The following is a 24,084-nucleotide window of genomic DNA, read 5'->3' as shown; positions in this document are numbered from 1 at the left end:
GGAAGAGGACTGATCCAGAGGATTGGGGGAGAGGCAGTAGGGGCCCGTCAGACTACTCAGGCTCTGAATCAGAGGACCCCTCCCCTAACGCGAGCCCTGCGAGAAGTAGATTCAAAAAGTCACAAACATGTTCAGATGACGTAACATCCCAAATTTCTAGCATGATGGATGCATACATGCAGAAAATAACTAAGCAAATAAATGAAGAAATGCAGACTAACTTCGAAAAACAGACTAATTATATACAAAGGACAATGGAGTCATTTACTAAAAAATTGGAAAAACAAGGATTATAGGGCTAGAAAAAATTGTAAATAAACACACAACCGAAAACCGAGAACTTGGGTCCGAAATTGACCGTTTGAGAATTAAAATGGCAGATCTGGAGGACCGAAATAGACGTAACAATATTAAAATCCGAGGTATTCCTGAAAACGTTCCTCCTGATAAGCTTCTTGATTATGCCCAATCCTTATTTAAGAAAACAATTCCATCCCTCTCTGATCAAGAGCTCACAATAGATAGAATCCATAGATTGCCTAAGCCTTCTGGCATCGCCACTGACCTTCCAAGAGATACGATTCTTAGGATTCATTTTTTTCATCTCAAAGAGCAGATACAGAGCTACATCAAAACTGAGAAAAAATTTCCTGAGCCTTTTGATAATCTTAAACTGTTCGCTGATTTGTCTAATGACACCTTAGAGGGCAGGAGGGCTTTTAAAAAGATTACAGCCCCCTTGAGGGACATGGGAATCCCATATGAATGGGGTTTCCCGTTGAAGCTTCTGGTGCAATATAGGGGCAAAACAATCCCCCTTATTACTCCTGCTGAAGGATAAAAGTTTCTAGCTTCAATCACATAAGTTGAACCCGGAGAATAATGCCTAAAACTTTGTTAATTTTAAAGTATATCCTGAAAGAGGTTGCTCATGGGGTTTCGGGAGTACTGTCTTAAACTTTGCTGGATCAAAAGTATAATATAATATTTTGGTAAAATGTTTATTTGGTTAAAAGAGCCTATAAGGTTTTTTGTGTTACATATACTACATTTGTTAATACTTCTGTTTTTCTTCCTCTGAATACTACTTTTTACTTCGGAGGATACCTCAAATTTTGAGCTTATTCACGAACTTTCCCCCGATCAGTGAAGAATCCACTGGAGGGATTCTATGGAGAGGATTTATTTTGTTTACTTATACACTGTATTAGTGTAAATTGTTCTGTTTTTAGTTGTTCAATAGTTCCACTTTTCGAGTAAAGCTTCCAACACCTGCTAATAACATATTGTTCTGCTTACACTAAACTTGGACATAGTTTACTTTTTGAACGTAATCTCCAACCCCTAAACCGATACTTAAAAATGTCTATTAAAATTATGACATATAACGTGAGGGGCCTCAACAGTCCGAGGAAAAGATTTACTGTTAAGGATGAATTGCGCAAATCCAAATCAGATATCATTTGTATTCAGGAAACTAAGTTTAGAAATATTGACCATCCAAAATTTGAAGACAAAAAATTCCCACACATTTGAATCAAGTAGTGATAGGAAAAAGGCAGGGGTCATGACATTGATTGGACATAATCTCACCTTTGAGCTTCTGGAAGAACACAGGGATGAAAAAGGAAACTACCACATTCTATTTTGTAGCATCAATAGTCATTTGTATACGATTGTAAATGTCTATGTCCCGAACACAGGTCAGATTAAATTTTTGAATAAATTAGTGAAGAAACTACTAGAAATTAAAAAAGGGGACCTAATAATTTTGGGAGATTTTAATGTAGTACCTGATGGCCACCTTGATTCTTCAGCCAAAAACAGATACAAAGCCTTAACACTAAACAACTGGTTACACCAAAATGAGCTGTATGACGTGTTTAGATGTCTTAATACTACATCCATAGAATATACCCACTTCTCCGATGTGCATAAAACTGCTTCTAGGATTGATCTGATGATTTCCGATGTCTTTTCTCTGCCCAAATTTAAACAAATATCTATAATGCCCAAAACAGTATCTGATCATGCTCCTGTTATTGGTGAACTGATTTCCGGTCCTTCCTCTAAAACACTTTCTATGGAAGTGTAATGCAAACATTAACAACCCAACCCATAAGAACACAATTATTTCAGCTATTAAGAACTATTTCCGAGAGAACGGGTCAGATACAGTGGACCCATTTATTCTCTGGAATGCCCACAAGGCTGTGATTAGAGGGGCCCTGTTTCAAATTTCATCTAAGGTAAAGAAACAAAATAGGGCTAAGATTAAAGAATTGCAATCAACGATAAAACTCAAAGAATCAGAACTAACTAATTCCTCAACTCATTCAACCACAATCCAATCTGTAATTACAAATCTGAGACAGGAATTGAGATCATTGATTTTTTTTTTCTTTTTATGATTCAGTTGTCAAATCATCCAAATTTAAACATTACGCCTCTTTAAATAAACCAACTCGTTAGATGATGAACAGGTTAAGACAGAATTCATAATAGAATTGCTAAAATTTCTTCCCCTAGGGGACAGTTGCTGACTCACCCGCAAGACATTGTGGATGCGTTTGCTTCCTTTTACTCGGAGTTATATAATCTTAACCAAAATCCACATCAAATCCAACCAAAAGAATCAGAAATTAAGGCGTTTCTCTGAAATCTCACCTTGCCAAAACTTACGCTTGACAATCTGACTGACCTCACAGCTCCTTTTTCAATAGAAGAAATTATTGAAAACATAAAAGATTTAAAAGCATTCAAATCTCCAGGGCCAGACGGCTTCATTAATGAATATTACAAGTCCTTCAGTGAAATCTTAGCGCCACACCTATCCACCAAAATTTTCAACATAGCTTCCTCAACTGGCAAATTCCCAAAAGAAGTGCTGGAGGCTACAATCATTTTGATCCCAAAATCCAAAGGAGATACAGACCAACTAACAAATTACAGGCCAATATCATTAATAAACACAGATATTAAACTATACTCAAAAATTCTTGCCAATAGAACCAATAACTTCCTACCTAAATTAATAAACAATGATCAAATAGGCTTTGTTAGGGGTAGACAATCTGTGGATGGAACAAGAAGGATTATTGACTTGATGAAAATTATCAACTCTAGAAAAATCCCTTCAGTTATTGCTTCTTTAGATGCGGAAAAAGCATTTGACCGATTAAATTGGACATATCTAAACTTTAACTCTACAAAAATTTGGCTTCAACCCACAGAGTCTTTCTGCAATAATGGCTCTGTACTCGAATCCGTCTGCAAAAATATTTTCAAATAACCACCTTTCATCATCATTTCTAATCTCGAACGGTACACGACAAGGTTGCCCCCTTTCTCCCTTGTTTGCACTGGCTATTGAGCCTTTAGCTCAAGCAATAAGGGAGAAAAAAAATATTTCAGGAATTCAAACAAAGTGTAGGGACTTGAAAATTGGCCTATTTGCCGATGACGTTGTTCTAACCCTGACAAATCCTTTAATATCCATTTTTGAAACCCAAAACATACATGATTGGTTTTCTCGATTATCATACTTTAAAATTAATGAGGTCAAGTCTCAGGTAATGCATTTTAATTTGGACCCTTCTCAGATTGAGATTAAGAAATTTATCTCATGGAGCTGGGTGGAAAAAGATTTCACTTATCTTGGGATTAAAATAACTAAAAATATGAACTCTCTTATCCCCACAAATATCGACATATTAATTAGAAATATCTCACTCGATTTTAATTTTTTTGTGGGGAAAGATTTATCGTGGTGGGGGAAAAATATATCGGTCAAGACCTTCATAATTCCAAAAATTCTATACATTTTTAGATCCATACCTATTCCAATTCCCACATCATACTTAAATAATATTCAGTCATTAACGCCTACCTGTGGAACAACAAAAGAGCGAGAGTTGCTACTGGAACACTTCACAAAAATAAACTCACGGGCGGAATGGGTCTACCTAATATTACGGCTCATTACTACACCAATCTAATTAAGCAAAGTTTCCACTGGTGGTCCAAGGAGGAAGCCCCTGCTTGGTTAGATCTTGAGACCACGCTAAATCTAGATTCTGCTCCTAAAGAACTCATTCTCAAACAATTAATGAACATTAAAAATATTAGTACCAAATCGCACCCAATATTTATAGCGGCTAGCAAGGCCCGGTCTAAATTGGCTAGGCCAAAGAGAGGCTTGGATAGATTTGAATCTCTAAGTAATCTTGCCATTTCTTTCATTTTTGAACTATATAACAAAGTGGTCAACCCTCTATGGACAGAATATAAAATCATAAAATTAAAAGACATATTTGATGGGAAAATTTTTTTTACCCTTTAATACTTTAAAAAGTAACTTTGGTGTTCCTTCTGCTTTTTGCGAACATCAGATTGTAAAAGATCAGATACAAAAATTTCTCTCCAATGGACCTTTTTTCTCCGAAGCAGCACAAAATATCATTTGTAACCCTGATCACAAAATCTTTTGGAGCTACAAGTGTGTATATATGTATATGTATATCAATCATAACATCGAATTTGCTAACTCCCCCGATTATGTTAAAATGGGAGGAAGAGCTTCAAGTTGAAGCCTTCAACTAACAATTGATGCAGACGAGTGGGAAAAGGCTCTTGCCCGTACTTATTCCTCTACTATCTCAATGACTCTACAAGAGTCGTATTTTAAGATAGTTTCTCAGTGGTATCTAACTCCCGCAAGGCTGTCTTTGATTGGCAGTCGTAATTCCTCGGACTGTTGGAGAAATTGCGGCCATAGGGGTAATTTACTTCACATTTTCTGGAATTGCCCTAAGATAAAACCGCTATGGAAAAAGATTTCCGATATGATTAACGTTCTAATAGATGGGAATATTGTCCTTTCCCCTCAGATGGCATTGCTTTCTGTTGGTCTAAATTTTATACATTTCTCTCTTGGGGCTATTGTTCATATCTTACTGATTACAAAAAATGCTATTGCATGCAAATGGAAAAGTACTTCTCCTCCTTCCGTCCAAGAGATTGTGGAGCAGATTGTTCTTCACAAGACATATGAACAAAAGTTCTCCATTGCTAACGATTGTTTTAAAATTTTTTCTGATAAATGGTCCCGTTGGTCAGAGGCTTTCCCATAACATACTGTAGTTTGAACTACTGTTTCGATTTTCGGAGATTCGTCCGCGTAGAAGTTTAGCTTATGCTGCTAGGTGTTTATGTGGTACTTTGATGTAAATGTGTTTACTTGTGTATGTATATCACAAATGTCTTCTCACTCCTTTTTTTCCCTTTTCTTTCCTTCCCTCTTTCCCATTTCCCCCTCCCACTCTTTCCTTAACTTCCTTATCCTTGTTTTTTCCACCACCTTTCAAATTTAAAATTTCAATCAAGTTAATTTGAAAAAAAAGAAAAAAAATATCTGGCCAGCCTTGGCTGTCTCCTGCCCTATGCACATGCCATGTTTAACCAGCAAGACACTCTGAAAATATTGCACTTAGAAATAAATTTGTGTGCACACATGCGCTCCCCAAAGCCAGCTCTGAATGTATCAGAAGTTTTCTAGGATGAAAGGACTAATTTGCTTTGAATAATTAATTAGCAAGTGCCCACAGCAGGCATTACTATGTAAGATGCATAAACGCTCATACTTGGCAGCAGAAAAAAAACTAAGTGAAAACACTGAACATTTTAGAAGGGGATCCTAGGGGTAACATCTTTCCTAGCAGAGAGTGACATGGTAAGCATGCCAGTATGAGGAGACTTTAAACCTTCAATGCTCCTTGAGGAAATGTGGAAGTTGTCTCTTCAGAGAGGAAGAACAAGAACTCTAGTGCCACCTATAGGGAGTAGCACATTGACCACTAGGATTGCTCCTTCCTATAGGTGGCACGAGAGTTCTAGCCCCCTTCTGAAGAGACTTTTAGCAACATTTTAGAAGCAAGTGCAGGAACAAATGGTAAATGGCAGATGCCACGCACACAGATCACTGAAAAGCTTCTGGTATATTTCTAATGTCCACTCCGACCAAGGACAGATCAAATAACGTCACCCGGTGGCCATTTTCAGGATTTCTAATTCACTGTACACCTTTTCCTCTTTACATTTATTCTTTGCTATTATTTTTACAGCCACAACTTCCTCGCTGACTGGGTGTGATGCCAAGATGACCTGAGGTAAAAATCACCACAGATCAGATCAAACTGCCATATATTATATGAATCTGTGTAATGGATCACTACAATGAATATGTATGTCCCTCCAGTGTATCTGGTGCAGGATACATTGGGGAACACTGAGGATAAATCAACACTTGTCCAAGTCCTCCCTCACCAAGCTCTTTACAGAAGTCAAAACTGTACAGGGCAATAGGGTTTTCTTTGTTTTCCATGTCTCTGAAGGGTAAAGCACAGCATCTGGCATCACCATCGTCTAGAGCTGGCATGTCTGCAGCATCAGAGGTCATCATATACCTTCTAACTGCAAGGATTATACAAGATTTATTAAAATTTTATTTGAATCTCCAAATTTTACCCATTAAGAAATAAGATAAGCCTATTTGGTATCACTACATCTGAATAAGTACAAAAATGTGGTGTAATCCCTACTTCTGGAGCCTTAGTATTTGTTACTGTAAAACCTACTGGGTCGCCCTCCCAGGCCTGTGGGGTACACGGTACCGGGCTGATGTCAGTGGAACGTGTCACAGCAACGGTGACCCGGACCGTGGCCCTCGGCGCCCAAGTCAATGGTGGTATAAGAAGTTTGTTCGTGATGCCACCTGTGGTGCTCTGCAATGGAGATCTTAAGCCGACACTGCAGACAGATCCTCTGGGACAGATGGTGGGATGCAGCAGTGATGGTATAGCCCTCCACAGGCAGGGATGATGTCCCAGGGCAGTGCAGTTGTAATGGGAAGGTGCAGGCAGTGTAAAGGATGGTACCCAGATGTAGTGGTGCTGAGCGGGTTGGTGTAAGAATGAATGGATAACACTGAGGCTTGTAGTTCCAAGGCTTTACTCAGTCTGCGGTACACAAGGATGCCTGCCTCCGGGCTGTGTCCTCCTGGTCAGAGTCTCGGCCAACCTCCAGGCCAGATGGAGAGGAGCTTTCTAACTCTCCGCCAACATGTACCTTTCCTGAACGACTCCTCTATAGCGCCTTTAAGTGTGAAGATCTCCAGTACCTTGGTACTCTGAAGTTCATCTTGTCAGATGTTCATAACAACTCTACTCGTATGGCAGACAGCTGTAGCCTGTATCGGGGACTCCTTTCTACAGAGTCCTGGCTCTCTATTCAGTTGCTGTTGTGCCCAAGTATTAGATGGGAGTAGTGCATTTACAGACAACTACTCCACCGGTGTCTGCTGCAGAACCATAAGTGTCCATAAAACCTCGGGGACCAGGACCCGGCCTTGCGCTGAGAACCTATAGGCAGGGATCCTCATCCAACCAACGTCTCCTCTGTTCTCCTACTCCTTCTTACCGCACTGATCTTTCTCTCTTATGGAAGCTTAGGTTGCAGTTCTACGTCCTTCTCCTTCTGTTTCTTTCCCGTGCCAGCTGGCTCAGATCACTGAGGCAGCTGCAGCACTCCTTCCTCCATCCCTTCTTCCAGGGATCCCCACTCCTCCCGAGTGGCTTCCTTCCTCACTGACCCTCTGTCAGACTGAACCTTTAATCCTACACTTTCCCCTCTTTTATGTATCTTAACTCCACCCACCTCCCAGCACATCCAGTGTTCCATTCAGGGAACCACCAGACGTGCCCTGCTACTCTCTATGCACTGAGCCGCAATGTGGTTGTGCAAAACTACCCTGTTGTGTGGGGTGGGAGTGTTGGAGTGTGGAAAGGAGTTCCCACCTTACCTGGATGGTGGGGCACTACACCTTAGGAGAAGGTGCAGTACCTCTGTGGCGACTGAGCCTCAGGGGCGCCACACTACATCTACTGGTTATCTGGAAGTTCCATGTTTTTACCCAATCTTCATCTCCTTCTGTAAAGAAGAATCCAAAATTTTCCAAAAATTGTGTCCTTAACCCCTAGAACGCATGACCATAAAAATCTACACTTTCACATACCTGGGGCCTTTTATGCCCGTGTGCAAATAACAAGGAAAAACTCAAACGAAAATAATTTTCAAAGTTTATTTGAAAATTGCAAAGTAAGGATGCATTCCCACTAGCGCTGGATCTGCCAGGAGGAGATCTGTAATGGATCTGACCTCCTGGTGACCCCAGCTAAGGCTGTCAGAATCCCAGCATTCCAGCAGCCTTTAACTGGAGAACCAAGAGGTCAGATCCATTACAGATCACCTCCTGGCAGACCCCAGCGCCAGTGGGAACACAGCCTAAGATGCGAATAATTCAAAACATTACTATGTGCAAAAAAAAACCCAAAAGTGTAACTGGGCTTAAAACACCCAATATATACATTCGATATAACTCTTTATAATAATCTTTGTCTAAAAGTGTTTTATATAAAAGTTGCAGTAAACATGCTGCAGGAATATCTCTTTTCAAAGGTTCCTTTTCTACTTTACTAATGACCGCAACAACTTTCACATGTTATCTGTTCGGAAGAATGCTCCTTGCAGACCTTTTTCGACAGGTAGTAGAGACATGCTTGGATTTCCTGTCCTTCTTTGCTGGACAAATATAACATCGCTTTCTTTTTTTATCTCTTGGCTCTGGATGTTCCTGAAAACGTATACCACATCAGATCATAGCTTCTGTTTGCCTTTGTAAGCATTTTGTTCTGCTTCTCTCCATGTTAGGCATTAAAAGTTCATAGCAAAGTTCTGTCAAGTATAGATGTCTCTTGTCCTTTCTGTTGGCATGGAATTCTGGATGAGTCTCAGTATAAACAATATAAGTTTTGAGGGCTGACACATCTAGCATATTATAAAAAAGAACTACAGGCCAACGTTTTGTCTGCCTCTTGCACGTATACTCTCCAATCATTTCATCCATCTTGTCCACTCCTCCTTTGGTTTTATTATAATGCAAGATGATTTTGGGTTTCTGTTTCCTGTTATTGGTGTCTATACTTCCATCACGGTGCATTGTACTCAGTGTATTTGATTTCTGTAATCAAACGACAATGGTGTCTTATAAAGCTAAGAAAGAAAAATCTGTGATATTACTATCATAAAGTTGGCGATGTTGATTGTGCTTCATGATTGGAGGAATTTCTCTGCGGTTTTGCTTCATTGTACCAACAAGTGTAACTTGTTTCTGATGCAAAAAATTGCCCAGTTCAAGATTGGTGAAGTAGTTGTCCATTGTTATATTTTTTCCAGAATAGAAAATTGGTTCGCAAGTGTTTTTACTACATCAGAACATAGGTCTTTCTGGACTGGAGCGTCAACATCTTTGCCACAGTAAATCAGACCATTCATTCCATAATAGCTTGTAGAATCAGATATCCAGAAAATTTTAATACCATATTTAGCAGGTTTGCTGGGCTTATACTGAATGAAATTGCAACGTCCCCTAAATGCAAGAAGTTGCTCATCCACTGTCACATTGTCACTAGCATGGTAATGCTTAGTACAGTTCTTGATAAAGATTCCAGATGTAGCTAATGGAGGCTAATTTATCTGTTTTCAACCTGACAGGATGAGTTCTCTTGTCATCAAAACGAAGGCTTCTCCGAATATCCTCAAATCTATTGACTGACATTTGTAGCTTTGTAATGTGGATCTGAAAAGGGTTCATAAAGAGTTCTCTGATAGGAACATCGTATGATTTTATACTCCCTGCCAGAAGAGTAAGGCCAATATAAGCATACAGTTCCTCTTTTGTTATATTTTTCCATGTTTTTTTTTTCTTCCTGAAGCGATACGTTTTCCTTCTAAGTTAGCACACAAAACTACCTCATCTACAATATCATCTGAAAAAAATTTACAGAACATATCTCTTTTGGACAAGAATTGTGGAATTCCTACAGTTCCTTGAGCAACTCATACAATATTATGTGATTGGGTTCGTCCAAGAACCTCAGCAGTACTGTTCCAAAAAACATTAGTTTTGGATGTTCTATTTGTACGCTCTGCTGGATCCATTACTTCATCTGAAGAATCACTGGACGATGAAGTAGACATTAGCTGGTGGCATGTACTCTTCATCAGACAAAGTTCACGGTCTTCATCACTATCAAAAATGATTGCTCCGATTTCTTGGTCAGTCAAACCCCTGGATGTGGACTGTGCCATTGTAAACTTAGAAGTCAGTAAACTAAGATGAAAAAAAATTACAATCAGGGTTGTACACTCTTTGTTAGTGTGTGCTAAGGGTAAAATGCAGACCCCTCCTCTCACCTTCAGCAGGTCACCACTTACTTTTAGGTGCAGTAGAAGCTTTTGGATTTTTGGAACTCAAAGTCTCTTTTTCAAGAAGCAAGAAAGCTGACTCCTTCCTCCAAAGTCTCTTCAGCAAGTAGCACACAATGAACAGTGTTCAGGACCTATGATGTCAGAGACGCATGACGTTGTGAGGGAGCCTCCTTCCCAAGATCACATGACCATGTAGTCAGGCAGAATTCACACTCTTCATAGCAACAGCAGAGTCATAAAGACTGAGTCAAAGTCTTACCCAGCAACAGTGAAGGCAAAAAGACTTAGGATCACATGTAAACCTAGTACGGGCCTAAAAGGCCCCAGGTATGTGAATATGGGGTATTCACAAAAAAGAGTTGTTATACCGAAATGCCTGTAACATAAAAATAAATGAACTGGAAATGACAAACAACTATATACCTGGGGAATATCTAGAGTTTCAAAATTCTAGCTAAAGTAATCTTGCCGAAAATAGGAAACAACAGGGCAGACCTGTGAGGCCCCCAGGTATGGGTTCTAGGGTTAACAAATCTGTTTTGGGTGTTGCAACTTTCCCTTTTGTGATCACATCATTTGTAATATCACCTGACCACACAGATTCCTCTTAATCTCTTATTTCTATATTCCAGTAAAACACATCTGTAGGACTGCATTCCCATGTGCCTGTCTTATTAGTGTGTATGTAATCTCTTGTGACTGTGTGAACTTAGTCTTGGGTCCTGTGGTAGCATGTAATATTATGTCAGTGTCGTGAATGAAGTGTAGCTCAATACAGCATTTTACACCATAACCCATGCAAATGTTTCCAGTAATATCTTCTGAATTGACTGGTATGTCTTCATCTATTAGGTATTGTAGACTAGATCCTCATGGACTTTGTGAATGTAGAGTTTTTGGCAAGGTTCATTCACTTCACTAGTATTTATTCCATGATGTAAAAGGTCTTCTGCATAGATCAGTTGAAATAGTATAGAGTAACAGAAATGTGATTCCCATCAAATAGCTTTTCCTGAGAAGTCTTCTCCTGTAGGATTGGTGTTGAATCAAATCCATCAAGGACAGGATGTTTAATATTCTGGCTCTTATTGGAATCCATTTCTTCCTAAAATAAATGCAGTATCATTCTGCAATACACAACTTGCATTGATCAACATGTACCCACACTTTATGGTCTGTGGGTAATTTTAACCACATTAGATGCTTGTTGAATAAGAATCATAACTTGTCCCATGTTTTCAATCTCAAAGGGACCTTCCCAGCTCCTTTCCCAAGGTCCATTCTTCCTGGCAGTTTAATCCTCACTAGAGCCCCTTTCTTGAACGGATTCATATGGTGTCTCCATTCTCTGCGTTCTTGATGCAGCATGTGGAAGTATGGCTTTCAAGCTTTCCTGCAACTACTGCAACCATTTGGGCCTTGCAACAGCATCTGTTTGAGGTGTGGACAAAAATGGTTCATGTGGAAAAATTGTATTTTTCTTCCTGTCATTAGTTCGAAAGGAGGAAATGGAGTTGTGGAAGAAGTCGTTCCTCACACTCAACATTGCAAAAGTTACGGCATCAACCCAAGTATCTCCTTTGTCCAACAAAATCTTAGCAATGCTGGATTTTATTGTTCTTTTCATCATTTCCACAATACCAGCGGACAGTGGATGGTAAGGTACATTAAACTGTTGTACCCCTAGAATAGTACAAACTGCTTGCATGACTTTTCCTGTAAAGTGACTTCCTCAATAAGAGGTGATCATTCTTGGTATCTACAAAGTACAAAAGACATGATTAAATAATGCTCTAGCTGTAGACAAAGCAGCATCTTTCCTGACAGGTAAAATACAACCCATTTAGAAATAACATCTACTACAACCAATGCATACCTGAGACCATTTTTACCTGATGGTAACAGACCAATATGTAACATAGACCATGGACCATCTGCAGGTGCAATTTGGAGTAGTGGAGGTTTGTCCTTTTGCTCTTGGATTCATTTGAGCACAAATGAGACATTATTGAACAATACTTTATATAGTCTCTTCCATCTTTTTCCATTAAAAATTCTGAGAATGCCTAACCGTTTCTGTTGGCTTAAAAGACCCAAACTTTCATGATTATGTCTTGTGAACTCAACCTTTGGATGTTTTGGTACCACAGGACGGAACTCCCCATTTAAGTCATGACGCAAAACCCCGTTTAAACAAACAAAAGGGAGGTTATGGACCCACTTGGGAAGCAACAAGAGATGTATTTTTCTTCTGCCACAGGGATGTGTTTGTTCTTGAACTGCTGAAACCTTGAGAGGTTAATGTTGAAACACTTTTCTTGTCACGGCTGCCTTTTTGGCTAGAATATCTGCAGTTGCATTTACAACAGATAATTCATCATATTTTTTATGGGCAGCGACTTTGACAATAGCAAAACCATTTTTTGTTTTTAATTCTATCATCTCAAATTGTTTACCGCGTGTCACTGTCTGCAAGAGTCTTATTAAATTGTACAAAGCCTTTCTTTTCCCAAACTGGCAAATCTGTCAGTGGGCGATGGTGACACAGTGGCGACATTCCGCGGCACTTTACATTTTAGAGGGGGCCTGTACAGACAATATACACTACTGCATACCAATAGACACAGAGCAAAACAGATACCAAGAGGAATGAAGGCCCTGCATCATTCTGAAGACCATTATCTATGTATTGGAAGCTTCACATTATCTGACCTTGTATCTAGTTCAGATTCGCTCACAATTAGGAGCCATCTATTATCAATCATCTTGGTGACAGACCACTTCCACCCAGAACAGATCAGCTGCAGCTTCTCGAATAAAGCCCCCGTTACACACTGCGATATCGCTAGCAATATCGCTGTAAAGTCATCAATTTTGAGACGTTGCAGCGATATTGCTAGCGATATCGCTGCATGTGATACTTACCACTGACCGGCTCCCCCGCTGGTTATCGCTGATCGCGCGAGAAGCTCCAGGACCATTCCTTGTCGGCCACTTCCTGCTGCGCTTCCTGTGGTGCCGACGAGCGACGTGTGGAGCCGGGCGGGAGGACGCAGGATCGCCGCGTCTGACAGCTAAGTAGCGATCCCTGTCCCCAGCGATGTCGCTGGTGAGATCTGCCTGTTTGGCAGCTCACTAGCGACCACCTAGCGATGCACAAGCGATCCTGACCGCGTCATATCGCTGGTCGGGATCGCTGGTGCATCGCTAGGTGTAACAGTACCCTAACATGGTGATCTGAGAAGTCACTTCCTGCCATTGGCGTCACATCAGCTCCTCAGTGCTGCTCCTATGTGGTCACTGGTTATTGTGAGGCTCATTAGTATAATCCAAAATTTCCCCTCACCTCAGGTGTCTCCTTCTCCCTGGAAGCCAAAAATTGACTTCTGCATTAGGCTGTTCACCCCTATTCTGAGGATGGACAAAACCTTATCCCTTAATTATGCAAATGTTGATTAAGTAAATTTGTGGCATAATGGCTTGTTTAAAAGAAAAAAGTTTGTTAGAATTTATTACTTTTAATTAATTTCAGTTCAGTGATCTGATCGGTTTTCACCAGTGGAGACATCTGGCAGTAAGGCTAAGTGCACACGGTGATTTTCTTCCTGCGGATTTTTCTGTGCTGATTTTAAGAAATCCGCAGGTCAAATAACCAGCATTTTTCCTGCTGATTTCTTACTTTTTTATTGCGGTTTTCCCTCTGCGGATTTGGAGAATGGAGCAGGTGGAAAACTGCATAAAAGTGACATGCTGCATTTTTTGGACCGCACAAAAACCGCGTGGAAAAAACCGCAGCATGTGCATAGCTGTCTTTTTTTTTTTTTTTTTCAGTTGTTACCACCCACCTTTCGTGTCTCCCCTTTTTCCCTGATAGACTGTAAGCTTGCGAGCAGGACCCTCACTCCTCTTGGTATCTGTTATGATCTATGTGATTATTGTTATGCTGTAATGTCTATTGCCTGTACAAATCCCCACTGAAATGTAAAGTGCTGCGGAATATGTCGGCGCTATAGAAATAAAATATATTATATCTTTCATTGATTTAGGCTGTGCACACGATGAGTTTTACCTGCGGATCTGCAGCAGATTTTACAGCACAGAAACGCTGCAGTTCTGCAGAGTGATTTACAGTACAATGTAAATCAATTAAAAAAAAGAAAAAAAAAAAAAAACCCGCTGTGCACACGCTGCAGTTTTCTCCGCGCGGTCCAAAAAATGCAGCATGTCACTACTGTGGATCCGCTGGAAAAATGCATCGCGTGCACATGGCCTAAGTGTTCCACTGTTCTGCAGTGCTCCCAGTGGAAAGATTTAGTATTGCAGTATTCAGTGACATGTCATGGATGTCCATAATGGTTGTAATTCCAAGAAGTCTTAGAAAATTTCCACTTCTGATGCAAGATTGTGTGATGCTTTATGCATGGATGAATCAGGACCGTAGACTTCTGTCTCAAGATTCAGGTTCTGTTTTTATCATAAATTTAAAGCTGTTGGCTGTCCTGCATCTATTACCAATTCTTCATCAACTGCCAAGTTCAGGCTCATTCACACGTCAGTGTTGGGTCAGTATTTTGCATTATTGTTTGTATGCCAAAGGCATGAATGGAATTTACCAAGAAAAAAGATATAATTGAAAGACTGACTCCTGTTCCTTATTTTGGAGCCATTCCTGGTTTTGGCATACAAATACTGATGAAATACTGATGTGTGAAAGAGGCCTTAGTCTGAGTTGACAAGTTGGCATATAATCTAGCAAAAAATGCCACTCAGCTTGGTATTATGGTGACAATTTATTCCAGGAGTAGTAAGCAGTAGTAAAGGTTTTGGTCAGACAAGTGACCTTCTTCAGTGTAATAGATTAACATAGACATAGATGATCATGGACACACATGAGTTGAGACTGGGCAAGAAGCTGCATGAAGGTAAAACTTACTAGCTGTATGAGCTCCTGAATTACCCTGGCTTTGTCCTCATGCAGTCCAAGGACCAGATCACAGCGGGCAATGCAGCCAGGAAGGACCACATTGAGAGGAAAACATCCATCTCCAACAAGACCACCAGCTGCATATTCAAACTGCTACAAGAATCTGGTATCAAGATGGCATTTGTGACTAAGTGCTGTGCAACTGGTTCATTGCCACTCTGTGAGATGATCCCTATAGAGTGGGTGTGCAGGAGAATAGCCACCAGTTCATTCCTGAATAGAAATCCTGGGGGTACCAGAAGGATATAAATTTTATCCTACCAAAATATAGCTGTTGTGAACTCATTTTCTGGTTTACCTCTGGCTTCTGGAGATGGTGGTGGAGCAGGCTGTGTTGACAGAGGAGTCGTGAGTTCTCCATCCAGGCTCCCTCTTGTGGTGACAGTAGGTTATGAAGCTGATCTAAATGGCAGAGACCTGCCACCTGAGGAGGAGGACTGAGAGTGGACATCAGAAGTCTCTGACTGTGATTTAAGTCAGCCGACTCCCTAATTATGTGCTGATTTTTTTTCCTGCCCTGAGGTTCTGGTTTCCTGTTCTGTTCCTGCCTTCTCAAGCTAAGTGTGCTCTGCTATTTTTTCACATGGGATTTGGTCTGGTTAACTCAGTTTTTGTGGTGAGCCAGCCCCTGCTGGGGCTGTGCTGAATTTCCATTCTTATGTCTGTTTATGCCAGTTTGCTTTTTGTCCCTGATCAGATTGGTATATTCTGAAGACAGAGCAAAAAGACCAGAGTGCTGATAAAGGGAATTGAAGTCTAGCGACTTCAGGGATTTTGTTATCCGAAAGTGTTGGACTTTTTTTGGCAGGGTTTTGTGCGTGATTGCAGACAGCATCTTTCCTTTCCTGTCCTTTCTAGTTAGTGTGGGCTCCATTGTTTGCTCAGCCTATTTTTCTATCTGTGTTTGTGTTTTCATCTTGTCTCACCGACAATACATTTTTGGGGGCTGTCTATTGCTTTGGGGTCTGCTCTGGGGCAGTTTAGATTTCCCCTTCTCTTGCTATAGGCTTATTTAGTTCTCCTGCTGTGTCAAGGCGTCTAGGATCATCGTAGGTACGCTCCACGGCTACTGCTAGTTGTGTGGATAGGATCAGGGGTCTGCAATCCGCTTGGTTACCAACCTCTCTGGTTTTCTGTGGCTTAGCTTGTTTTTGTGTTTTCCTCCTCGGTGACTCATTCATAACATATAGCTGTCTTTCAAGGATGATGCCAATAATGACTCTCAATGGTCTGAAGATCAGCTGATTGCAACTAAACTGTGCTGGCCTTGTGATTGGCCAGGCAGAGGTGGACATCATGAACCATTCCACTGTGGCCATCTTTGAAATTCTGGAAAAAACATGGTCATCACAAGACTGCACCCGAGTGAATATGAAGATTGAGTTTGGTGTGGATGTGACCAAAAAAGAAATGGTCTTTGCTGATGTGATTGATAATGACTCGTGGCATCTATGGCCCTCAGGTGATCAGACCCAGCAGAAGGATGAACAGACTTACCACGAAAAGTCAAAAGAAACTGGGTTGCAGACAGTGGAGTTACTGGTGACCTAGTCATAGCCAAGAATGGATTGTTGATGGGGTAAATTTCTGACCTAGTCCACTGTGAAAAGATTAAGCAATCTGTGCAAATTATGGCATCCCATGTGAATTGAGGGAGATGTCTGATCACAAAGGACCTGATGAGACTGCCTGTTTGTGTTGGTCTCTCCAGGCATGTGATGTGACTGTCACACAGCTGCAACACATGCAGCTGCGGCACCTAACCGCTGATAAATGGGAGAGCTCCAGGTTTCCGATGCAGCTATTTGGAAACCGCTAATGGTATTCAGATAAGCCCTAGTGATGGGTGAGCATTAAAAAGCTCGGGTGCTTATTGGTTGGGTCCAGCAAATTGGAATATCCAATAAACCCGTATAATGAGCTCAATGTAAGTCTATGGGAAAATGGGAAAAGTAAGCACTTGTGCCACGACCACCCACCCCCAACCCCCCTCGGGTGATTTTGGGGCCTAAAAATAAATCTGAAATCATTAGGAACAGTGTTCAAATTACATGGTATCATCATGGGGAATACCCCTGGAAGCATTTCAGACTCCCAGGTCACAGCTATGAACAATGTTGTCAGTCCTATGCCATTTTTACAGGCACAAAATAAAACATACAAAAATGAAACTGAAATGGATTTTCCTGGGAAATATTACGGAACATCCTTTTCATGGTAATTTGTATGTAAGACAAAATAAATAACCCAAAGCAAAAATGTTCTTCCACCACATGGGCTATGTTCACACGAAGTGTTTTGGATGGTTTTTCAAATTTAGCATTGCTTTCAACCAAGACAAATGCATTCACTGGGAAATGTCACTTCAGGAAGTGGAGACAAAAGGGAGATGGTAGATAATGCTGCTTGCGTATGGTGCAGCCATTAGTAGAAGATGGGGGGTTGTTCCCATAGTGCTTCATGAAGTATAATTCAGAACTCTGAATTCTATTCTGTGCTCACCTCCATTTGTCTTGGCAGTACTGTGCAGCGGTTTGGCTGATTTGCACATGGTTAGTGATGGGAAGGGATCTTTTACTCTAATTGGGTACTGTTCAAGAAGCTTCTTGAATCTTTATCAAGTTGCTCTCCTGGATTGATTCCTTCTTCCACTTCATCTTCATCTTGGTCTTCTTTCTTTTGTCCACTTTCTCTTAATTGCTGTAGATCTGTGGAACTAGACAGACAAGTTAGTTAACTTGCACTCTCAATGGTAGTGATAACTAAAGCTAATTGAATAAACATCTTCCATAATGCATCATTGCTTATCTCCACTTCTATAAAGATGGGTGGCAGGGCTGCCTATGGCTGGAGGTGAGACTTGCCTTGAGCTTTCTCCTCTTTCACCCAATATTATTGTTCAACTTCAGATGGGAAATTCCTTCTTGCTGATGGGTATGGTCGATGTAAGTTTCAGCAAGTTCTTGATCTTCAAAGGTTTTCTTGTGCCATTTGGTAAAATAGCTCTTGCCTCTTTTGCACTCACCAAAGGTTGATGAAATCTAGAGAGAAAATACGTTAGTGCTAGTGACTACCACACAAGTAAGCACACAATTCCTGCTATAAAAGCCACATGTCATTGTCCTCAGTACTAATCCTCAATTCCCAATTCAGACCATCCTGACCAGTAGCACAGGCAATCGCCACCTCTTGGTGTACAATTGTAAGTGGAAAAGTCAGGTCCAGCTTCTTGGTGCAGTTGAGCGTTTGCTGTTTCAATATATGCAATAGTGCAACACACAGACCCCCTACTGCTGTCCTAAGCATGATGTTGGTATTGTCAAGTATTTACCTCGTGGGAATAACAAGCATCTTGACTTACCCCCAAAACCCCACCGTGACCATAAAACCACCACCCCCACCTCGGCGCCAACTAATACAGACACCGGTATTTCTTTTGGAATTTTATGTCAACAGCAGCCTTTTATTATAACAAACCAACAATAAACACTGTATCATAAATAACATGAGTACAATGAATTTATCCCTGGAAGGAGAAGTCCTTGAAGCCATAAGATCATGGTGAAATAGTCCAAAATATTGTGAACAACCCCCGACCATTTGCTCCCAGCCGTTACCCCACAGGCTCGGGAGCACCAGCACACCAATAGATATTGTCCACAAACTCCTTGGAGATCTGCCCTCTTCTGACGGAAAACTCCGCATCCACCTTTCACCAGATCACGACCAGCATACCTTTAAATGAAAGAGACCGTACCCACAGAGTCTCCAAAACCAATTTCCACCGACTTCAAGGACTCCCCCCCCCCCCCCCCCCCCCCCCCCCCTCCCCCAAAACTGCCATGACCCAAAATAGAATCACGCACCGCTGTCCCAAAAGAAAAAGGGAGGGAGGGTGGGACTGTTCTGGAGCTGGGAAAACAGGAACAGAGGGCGGGAACCCCCCAGTCCCTATCTTAAATGCCCCCTAGCTCCCCCTCTCCTTTAACCCTTCCCTCACTAAAACCTCCAACCCCCCGTCATGATGGCCTCCACCCATGCCTCCTCCAGGGGGTCGGGAGGCTCACTCCGGCCATTTCTTTTTGACTCTTGGACTAAGACTTCGTAAGAGTCAAAACACACAGGCTGGCAAGAGGGGTCTGTTTGCTGTGATATACTGGAATATGTATTGAAACAGCAATAAATTAGTAACTGCACCTAGAAGCTGGACATGTCTTTTCAACGTTTCCTACTGTTCACTCACTTCTCATGAAGTTTTTCCAAGTCCTTCCCAGAATGTGTAATGGGTTGTCCTTTTAACGTCACAAAAAATTGTTAACCATCTTTGAATTCTTCAGCTGAGTTGGTCAGATAAATTTGAGGTATGTTTCGAATAGCTATTGAATAAACATTGTGTTAAGGATTTGCTTAGCTGAACATAGAACAAAGTAAATATATTGATTTACCCTTACACACATCATCCTGCCAGGGCCGTATTGTTTGTGCTGCCTCCCTCATTGGTGAGCACGAGTAATGCAGACATTGTCGTCAGTGACTTGGGCTACTGTCAAATCAGCGATTTTTGCATTTTGCAGCAGATCCGGTAGTTTTTCTGCATTTGCCATGTAACAGATCACTTGTGGCAGCACTGCATTCAGCCTCATTCATTCCCTATGGGACTTGCAGACATGTGTGACACTTGGGGTTTTGCCGTGATCCAGAAAATGTGGTACTTGTAGCAACTGGAAAAAAAAAAATCTGCTAGGTAATGAATGAGGCCGGATCTATGTGTATGCCCATATAGCTCTTTCAAAGATACTTCCTGCAATATTTTTACACGTTCAGTCTATTCATCTGAAATATGTTTGCATACATATTCAAATGAGGGAGTAGATCTGTTGCTCCAGCTCTATACCCGCTCGGTGCCAACTCTTCCTGATCAACTTGCAGCTCTTTTATCCAGAATGAAACACATCATAGAGGCTGTCAGTGAAGCAAAAGCAGGTAGCACTCTGCGGGAAATAGAGCTGGAGTGATAGAAGGTTAAGATCCACCACAGTCGTTAGGCATAATTTATATATCAAATGAAATGCTGATTACTGAATAAAGGGAGAAAGGGGCCGACCATACAAAGCTTTGTGTTAACTGAGTTTGTCTTTAAAAGAGCTACATGCACATATATAAGGCTTGGAGGGGTTAAATCCTGCAGACTGCCTTTAAATAAATACATTGGAACATAGTGTATAAGTATGGTAAAATAGCAGTCCTTATTCCATGAAGCGTTACAACTCCTTCAGTCAATTGATCAGTGCTGATGTCAATATTGATAGCCTATTATAAGGATAGGATGAGTGAAGAATTCTGAAACCACAGATATGTGATAATCATCCTAAATGGTGCTTGGCGCTCTTCCATCCGCTTCTCATTATCAGACTCCATGAGCACCTGATCATATTCACTAAAAGCTACAAGGAACATTATGGAGGTGTATCCACTTCTTCCTTCTCATTGCTGCCCTCCTACGTCCACCATTCTGAAGATGACACTTTGTAAATCAAATGGATATTTGATGATTCCTGTTGTGGGCACTCTGACTCAGAGCACAAGTTGTTGAAGGTAGATATCCATGATCTGTAATGCGGTCCAGGTCATTTGGATAATTATTTGTGGAATCAGACAGTTGATAATCCCGTCTCCTATCATAGCATTCTTGTATGCCAGAGTCATTCCATAAATATTTCACTGCATCTACATAAGGGATCTGAAATGAGCACACCTTCTCTATATCAACTTCCTGAAATAACAGTGCATGGCCCTTGTGTTGCTACTTGTATGGAATTTTAATGGTCTCCATTGCCCAAATCATAGCTTGCATTGCAGTGAATATGTTCTGGTACACAAGCTTAGTGAAGCCCCTCTTCATCAGAGTAGCCAGATCCATGGATAATCCTTATCTGCTCCCGGCGGGTGTCCCTCTTGTCTTGGCAGAGCTGCCTGTCTCGTCACTGATCCTCCGAGCTTCCTTGGCCTCCTCGCTGAGGCAGCACACCATGATGGACTCCAGAGTCATGTCTGCTAACTGCTAGTGGTGCTGGAAAGAGACAGACCCCCACCCTGCAAGTCACAGACCTGCTTCTCCTTGTAAGAAGGGGGATTGCTGTGCAGGTTGGGGGGGAGGCAGACTGATGAGACGGGAGATCCCTTTAAATAAATACATTGGAACATAGTGTATAAGTATGGTAAAATAGCAGTCCTTATTCCATGAAACTCTACAACTCCTTCAGTCAACTGATCAGTGCTGATGTCAATATTGATTGCCTATTGTAAGGATAGGATATCAATATTAAATCCTCAAATGAATTAAACAGATGTTTAATGCATATGATGTCCACAGAGCTAATACACAATGCTGCCAGCAGAAATATTCTTGTATAGGTATTACGGTAGCACAGTGGCTCTGTCGCTAGCACTGTAATGGTGGCTTAGTGCTTACCACTGTATATAGTGGCTCAGTGATCAGCGCAACAGCTTTGTAGGATTGGGGTTCAAATCCAACAGAGGATGACAGTTGTGCAGAGTTTATGTAGTCTCAGTGTTTGGAGTGTGATAGGAAACCCACACAAAGGCCTACTAATAGGATATTTAGATTGTGTGCCCCAATGGGGACAGTGATGATGTATTTAAAGCGCGTGGAGTAAAAAGGAACCTGTCACCTCGTTTTGCCACTATAAGCTGTGGCCACTGCCTTTCGGTGCTGTAGGGATTTAACTCGCTCAGGAGCCACCGGAGTCAATCAGGAGGCAATCTCCTTTAAAAGTTCATAGGGTTTATTGCTCCATAACCCATAAACCAGCACATGGAGTCACATGTTAAAGTTTGGGCACCCCTATCAATGTTAACCTTTTTTCTTTATAACAATTTTGGTTTTTGCAACAGCTATTTCAGTTTCATATATCTAATAACTGATGGACTCTGTTATATTTCTGGATTCAAATGACGTTTATTGTAATTCTTCACTCATCCTACCTTCCACATGGCTCAATCAGATCCATGCTCTCTCCCATGTGACCTACTCTGGTTACCTTATATGGTCCGTAGCCACGCCCAGCGGGTCACATGGCTATGACCTCATCTTAGGACCTTCCAGCATTCATGCACATATACTTTATTGTGACACTTTTAAACACACCCCTGGGTGGATTTGTAGACTGGTCCCACCTATCTCATCAATCATTTGAAGGCTTCTCTCTGACACCTTGGAATGACAGATCAGCTCTCCTGATCAGCACATAAGCAAGCTTTCATCTCAAGGCCACCCACCTTGAGATACATAACGATCCTTCAGCATCCTATACCCACTACCACAATGGATATGACTGTTGGCCCGTCCGGGGACACCCACACAGCGCCCCCTAGAGGACACAGTCACTACAACAGTGTTTATCTTGCAGGTCAGATCAGGGGCTTATCAAAAACATTCTAGAATGCTGTAGATAAGAAAAACATGTTTTATTATACTCACCAGGGGGCGGTCCGGTCCGATGGGTGCGCAGGTCTGGCAACTCCCATCTTGATGCGATGTAATTTACCTTGACTTGTCGTGCTCCTGCGTAGGTCTACTGATCTGCAATGTTGACGGCAGAGCAGAGTAAGAAGAGCCCAAAGGAGGTTACCTTCACTGCTCCTTATCCAGAACCACGTGGCCAGATAGCAGGTTTGCCAGTGGTGAAGACTTTCTGCCCTAGACATACTGGACCATGTAACTGCTATGGTTAGAGGAACAGGAAGGGGGACTGGACCGGAAGGTGTGCAGGCAGAGGGCATGAAAGCAGTGTGTGCCAGAGGGAAAGCAGCCTGCAACACCACACTCCCAGAGAGAGGACTCCCCATCAGAGCACAGAGGCTGAGAAGAGCAATGGTGAGAGCTGTGGTTGAGTACGTGGACTCTGGAATCTTCATGACCAGAGGAGACTTTGCTCCTGACAGTGCAGAGACAGTGACCCGAGCGTGTAGCCCTGGTGACTGCAGTGGCAAGCTGCTCCTCCCTGCATGGAGAATTTAACCCCTATAAAAAAGCCCTTTAATCATTGGTCTGTCTCTGATCCATGGTGACATCATCAGTACCTGCACATTATTACAGTCCTGCAGTGCGCAGGTGCTTGGCCTCTCTGACCTTTACCAGCTCCTGTGCAGTACAGTACTTTGCTCTGCCCTCAACAGGGCAGATCAGTACGCCAGCACAAGAGCGCAGCACAAAGCAATGAAGATAACGACATCGCATGTAGATGGGAGGCGCTGGACCTAGACCTGCGACACCCATCAGACTAGACCGCCCCCGGGTGAGTATAATATAACTTGCTCTTCGTATCTACAGCTTTACAGAATGCTGTAGATAAGCCCCTAAGGGCAGTGGACGCATCTTATAGCAACAAAACGAGGTGACAGGTTCCCTTTTTAATAAGAATATTATTTATTCATTGGTAGTATGCTATGTCACAATACCAGGATCTGAGGATCTTCTGTTTCGAGGTCAAGAGCTCTCTGATGCGATGTGGCTGCCTGTCTCGCTGTCTAACTCATAACACTGCAGTGTTGTGGACCAAATATTGACTGGTTAACAGGTATGGTGTCTATGTACTAACTGAACTATAAACTCTCCCCATAACATGTCCAGCAAACATTGTAGGATTACTATATTGATTTTATTATTCTATTAAGGTCCAGTCTTTTTTCGAAGGCCTTATTCATACGTCCATGTTTAAACACATACTTGAAAAAAATGGTATCTGTGTCAT

At 41.6% G+C, this 24,084-nt stretch overlaps 1 long non-coding RNA gene and 2 pseudogenes across 1 annotated transcript in view; 2 read left to right on the top strand and 1 right to left on the bottom strand.

Moving 5' to 3' along the window:
* The window catches only part of LOC141047986 (uncharacterized), a 308,665-nt gene that overhangs the window by 166,982 nt on the left and 117,599 nt on the right, over positions 1-24,084 (top strand). The gene's annotated exons all lie outside the window — the stretch shown is intronic.
* On the top strand, positions 14,904-17,129 carry LOC141048014 (bifunctional phosphoribosylaminoimidazole carboxylase/phosphoribosylaminoimidazole succinocarboxamide synthetase pseudogene; annotated as a pseudogene).
* Positions 20,624-21,359, bottom strand: LOC141048013 (guanine nucleotide-binding protein G(q) subunit alpha-like; annotated as a pseudogene).

This window comes from Dendrobates tinctorius, unplaced genomic scaffold, assembly GCF_039654945.1.
Source record: "Dendrobates tinctorius isolate UK_male_01 unplaced genomic scaffold, ASM3965494v1 ptg000131l, whole genome shotgun sequence".
Taxonomy (NCBI): domain Eukaryota; kingdom Metazoa; phylum Chordata; class Amphibia; order Anura; family Dendrobatidae; genus Dendrobates; species Dendrobates tinctorius.
Note: the sequence above shows the minus strand (reverse complement) of the source record. Positions and strands in the feature narration are given on the sequence as shown.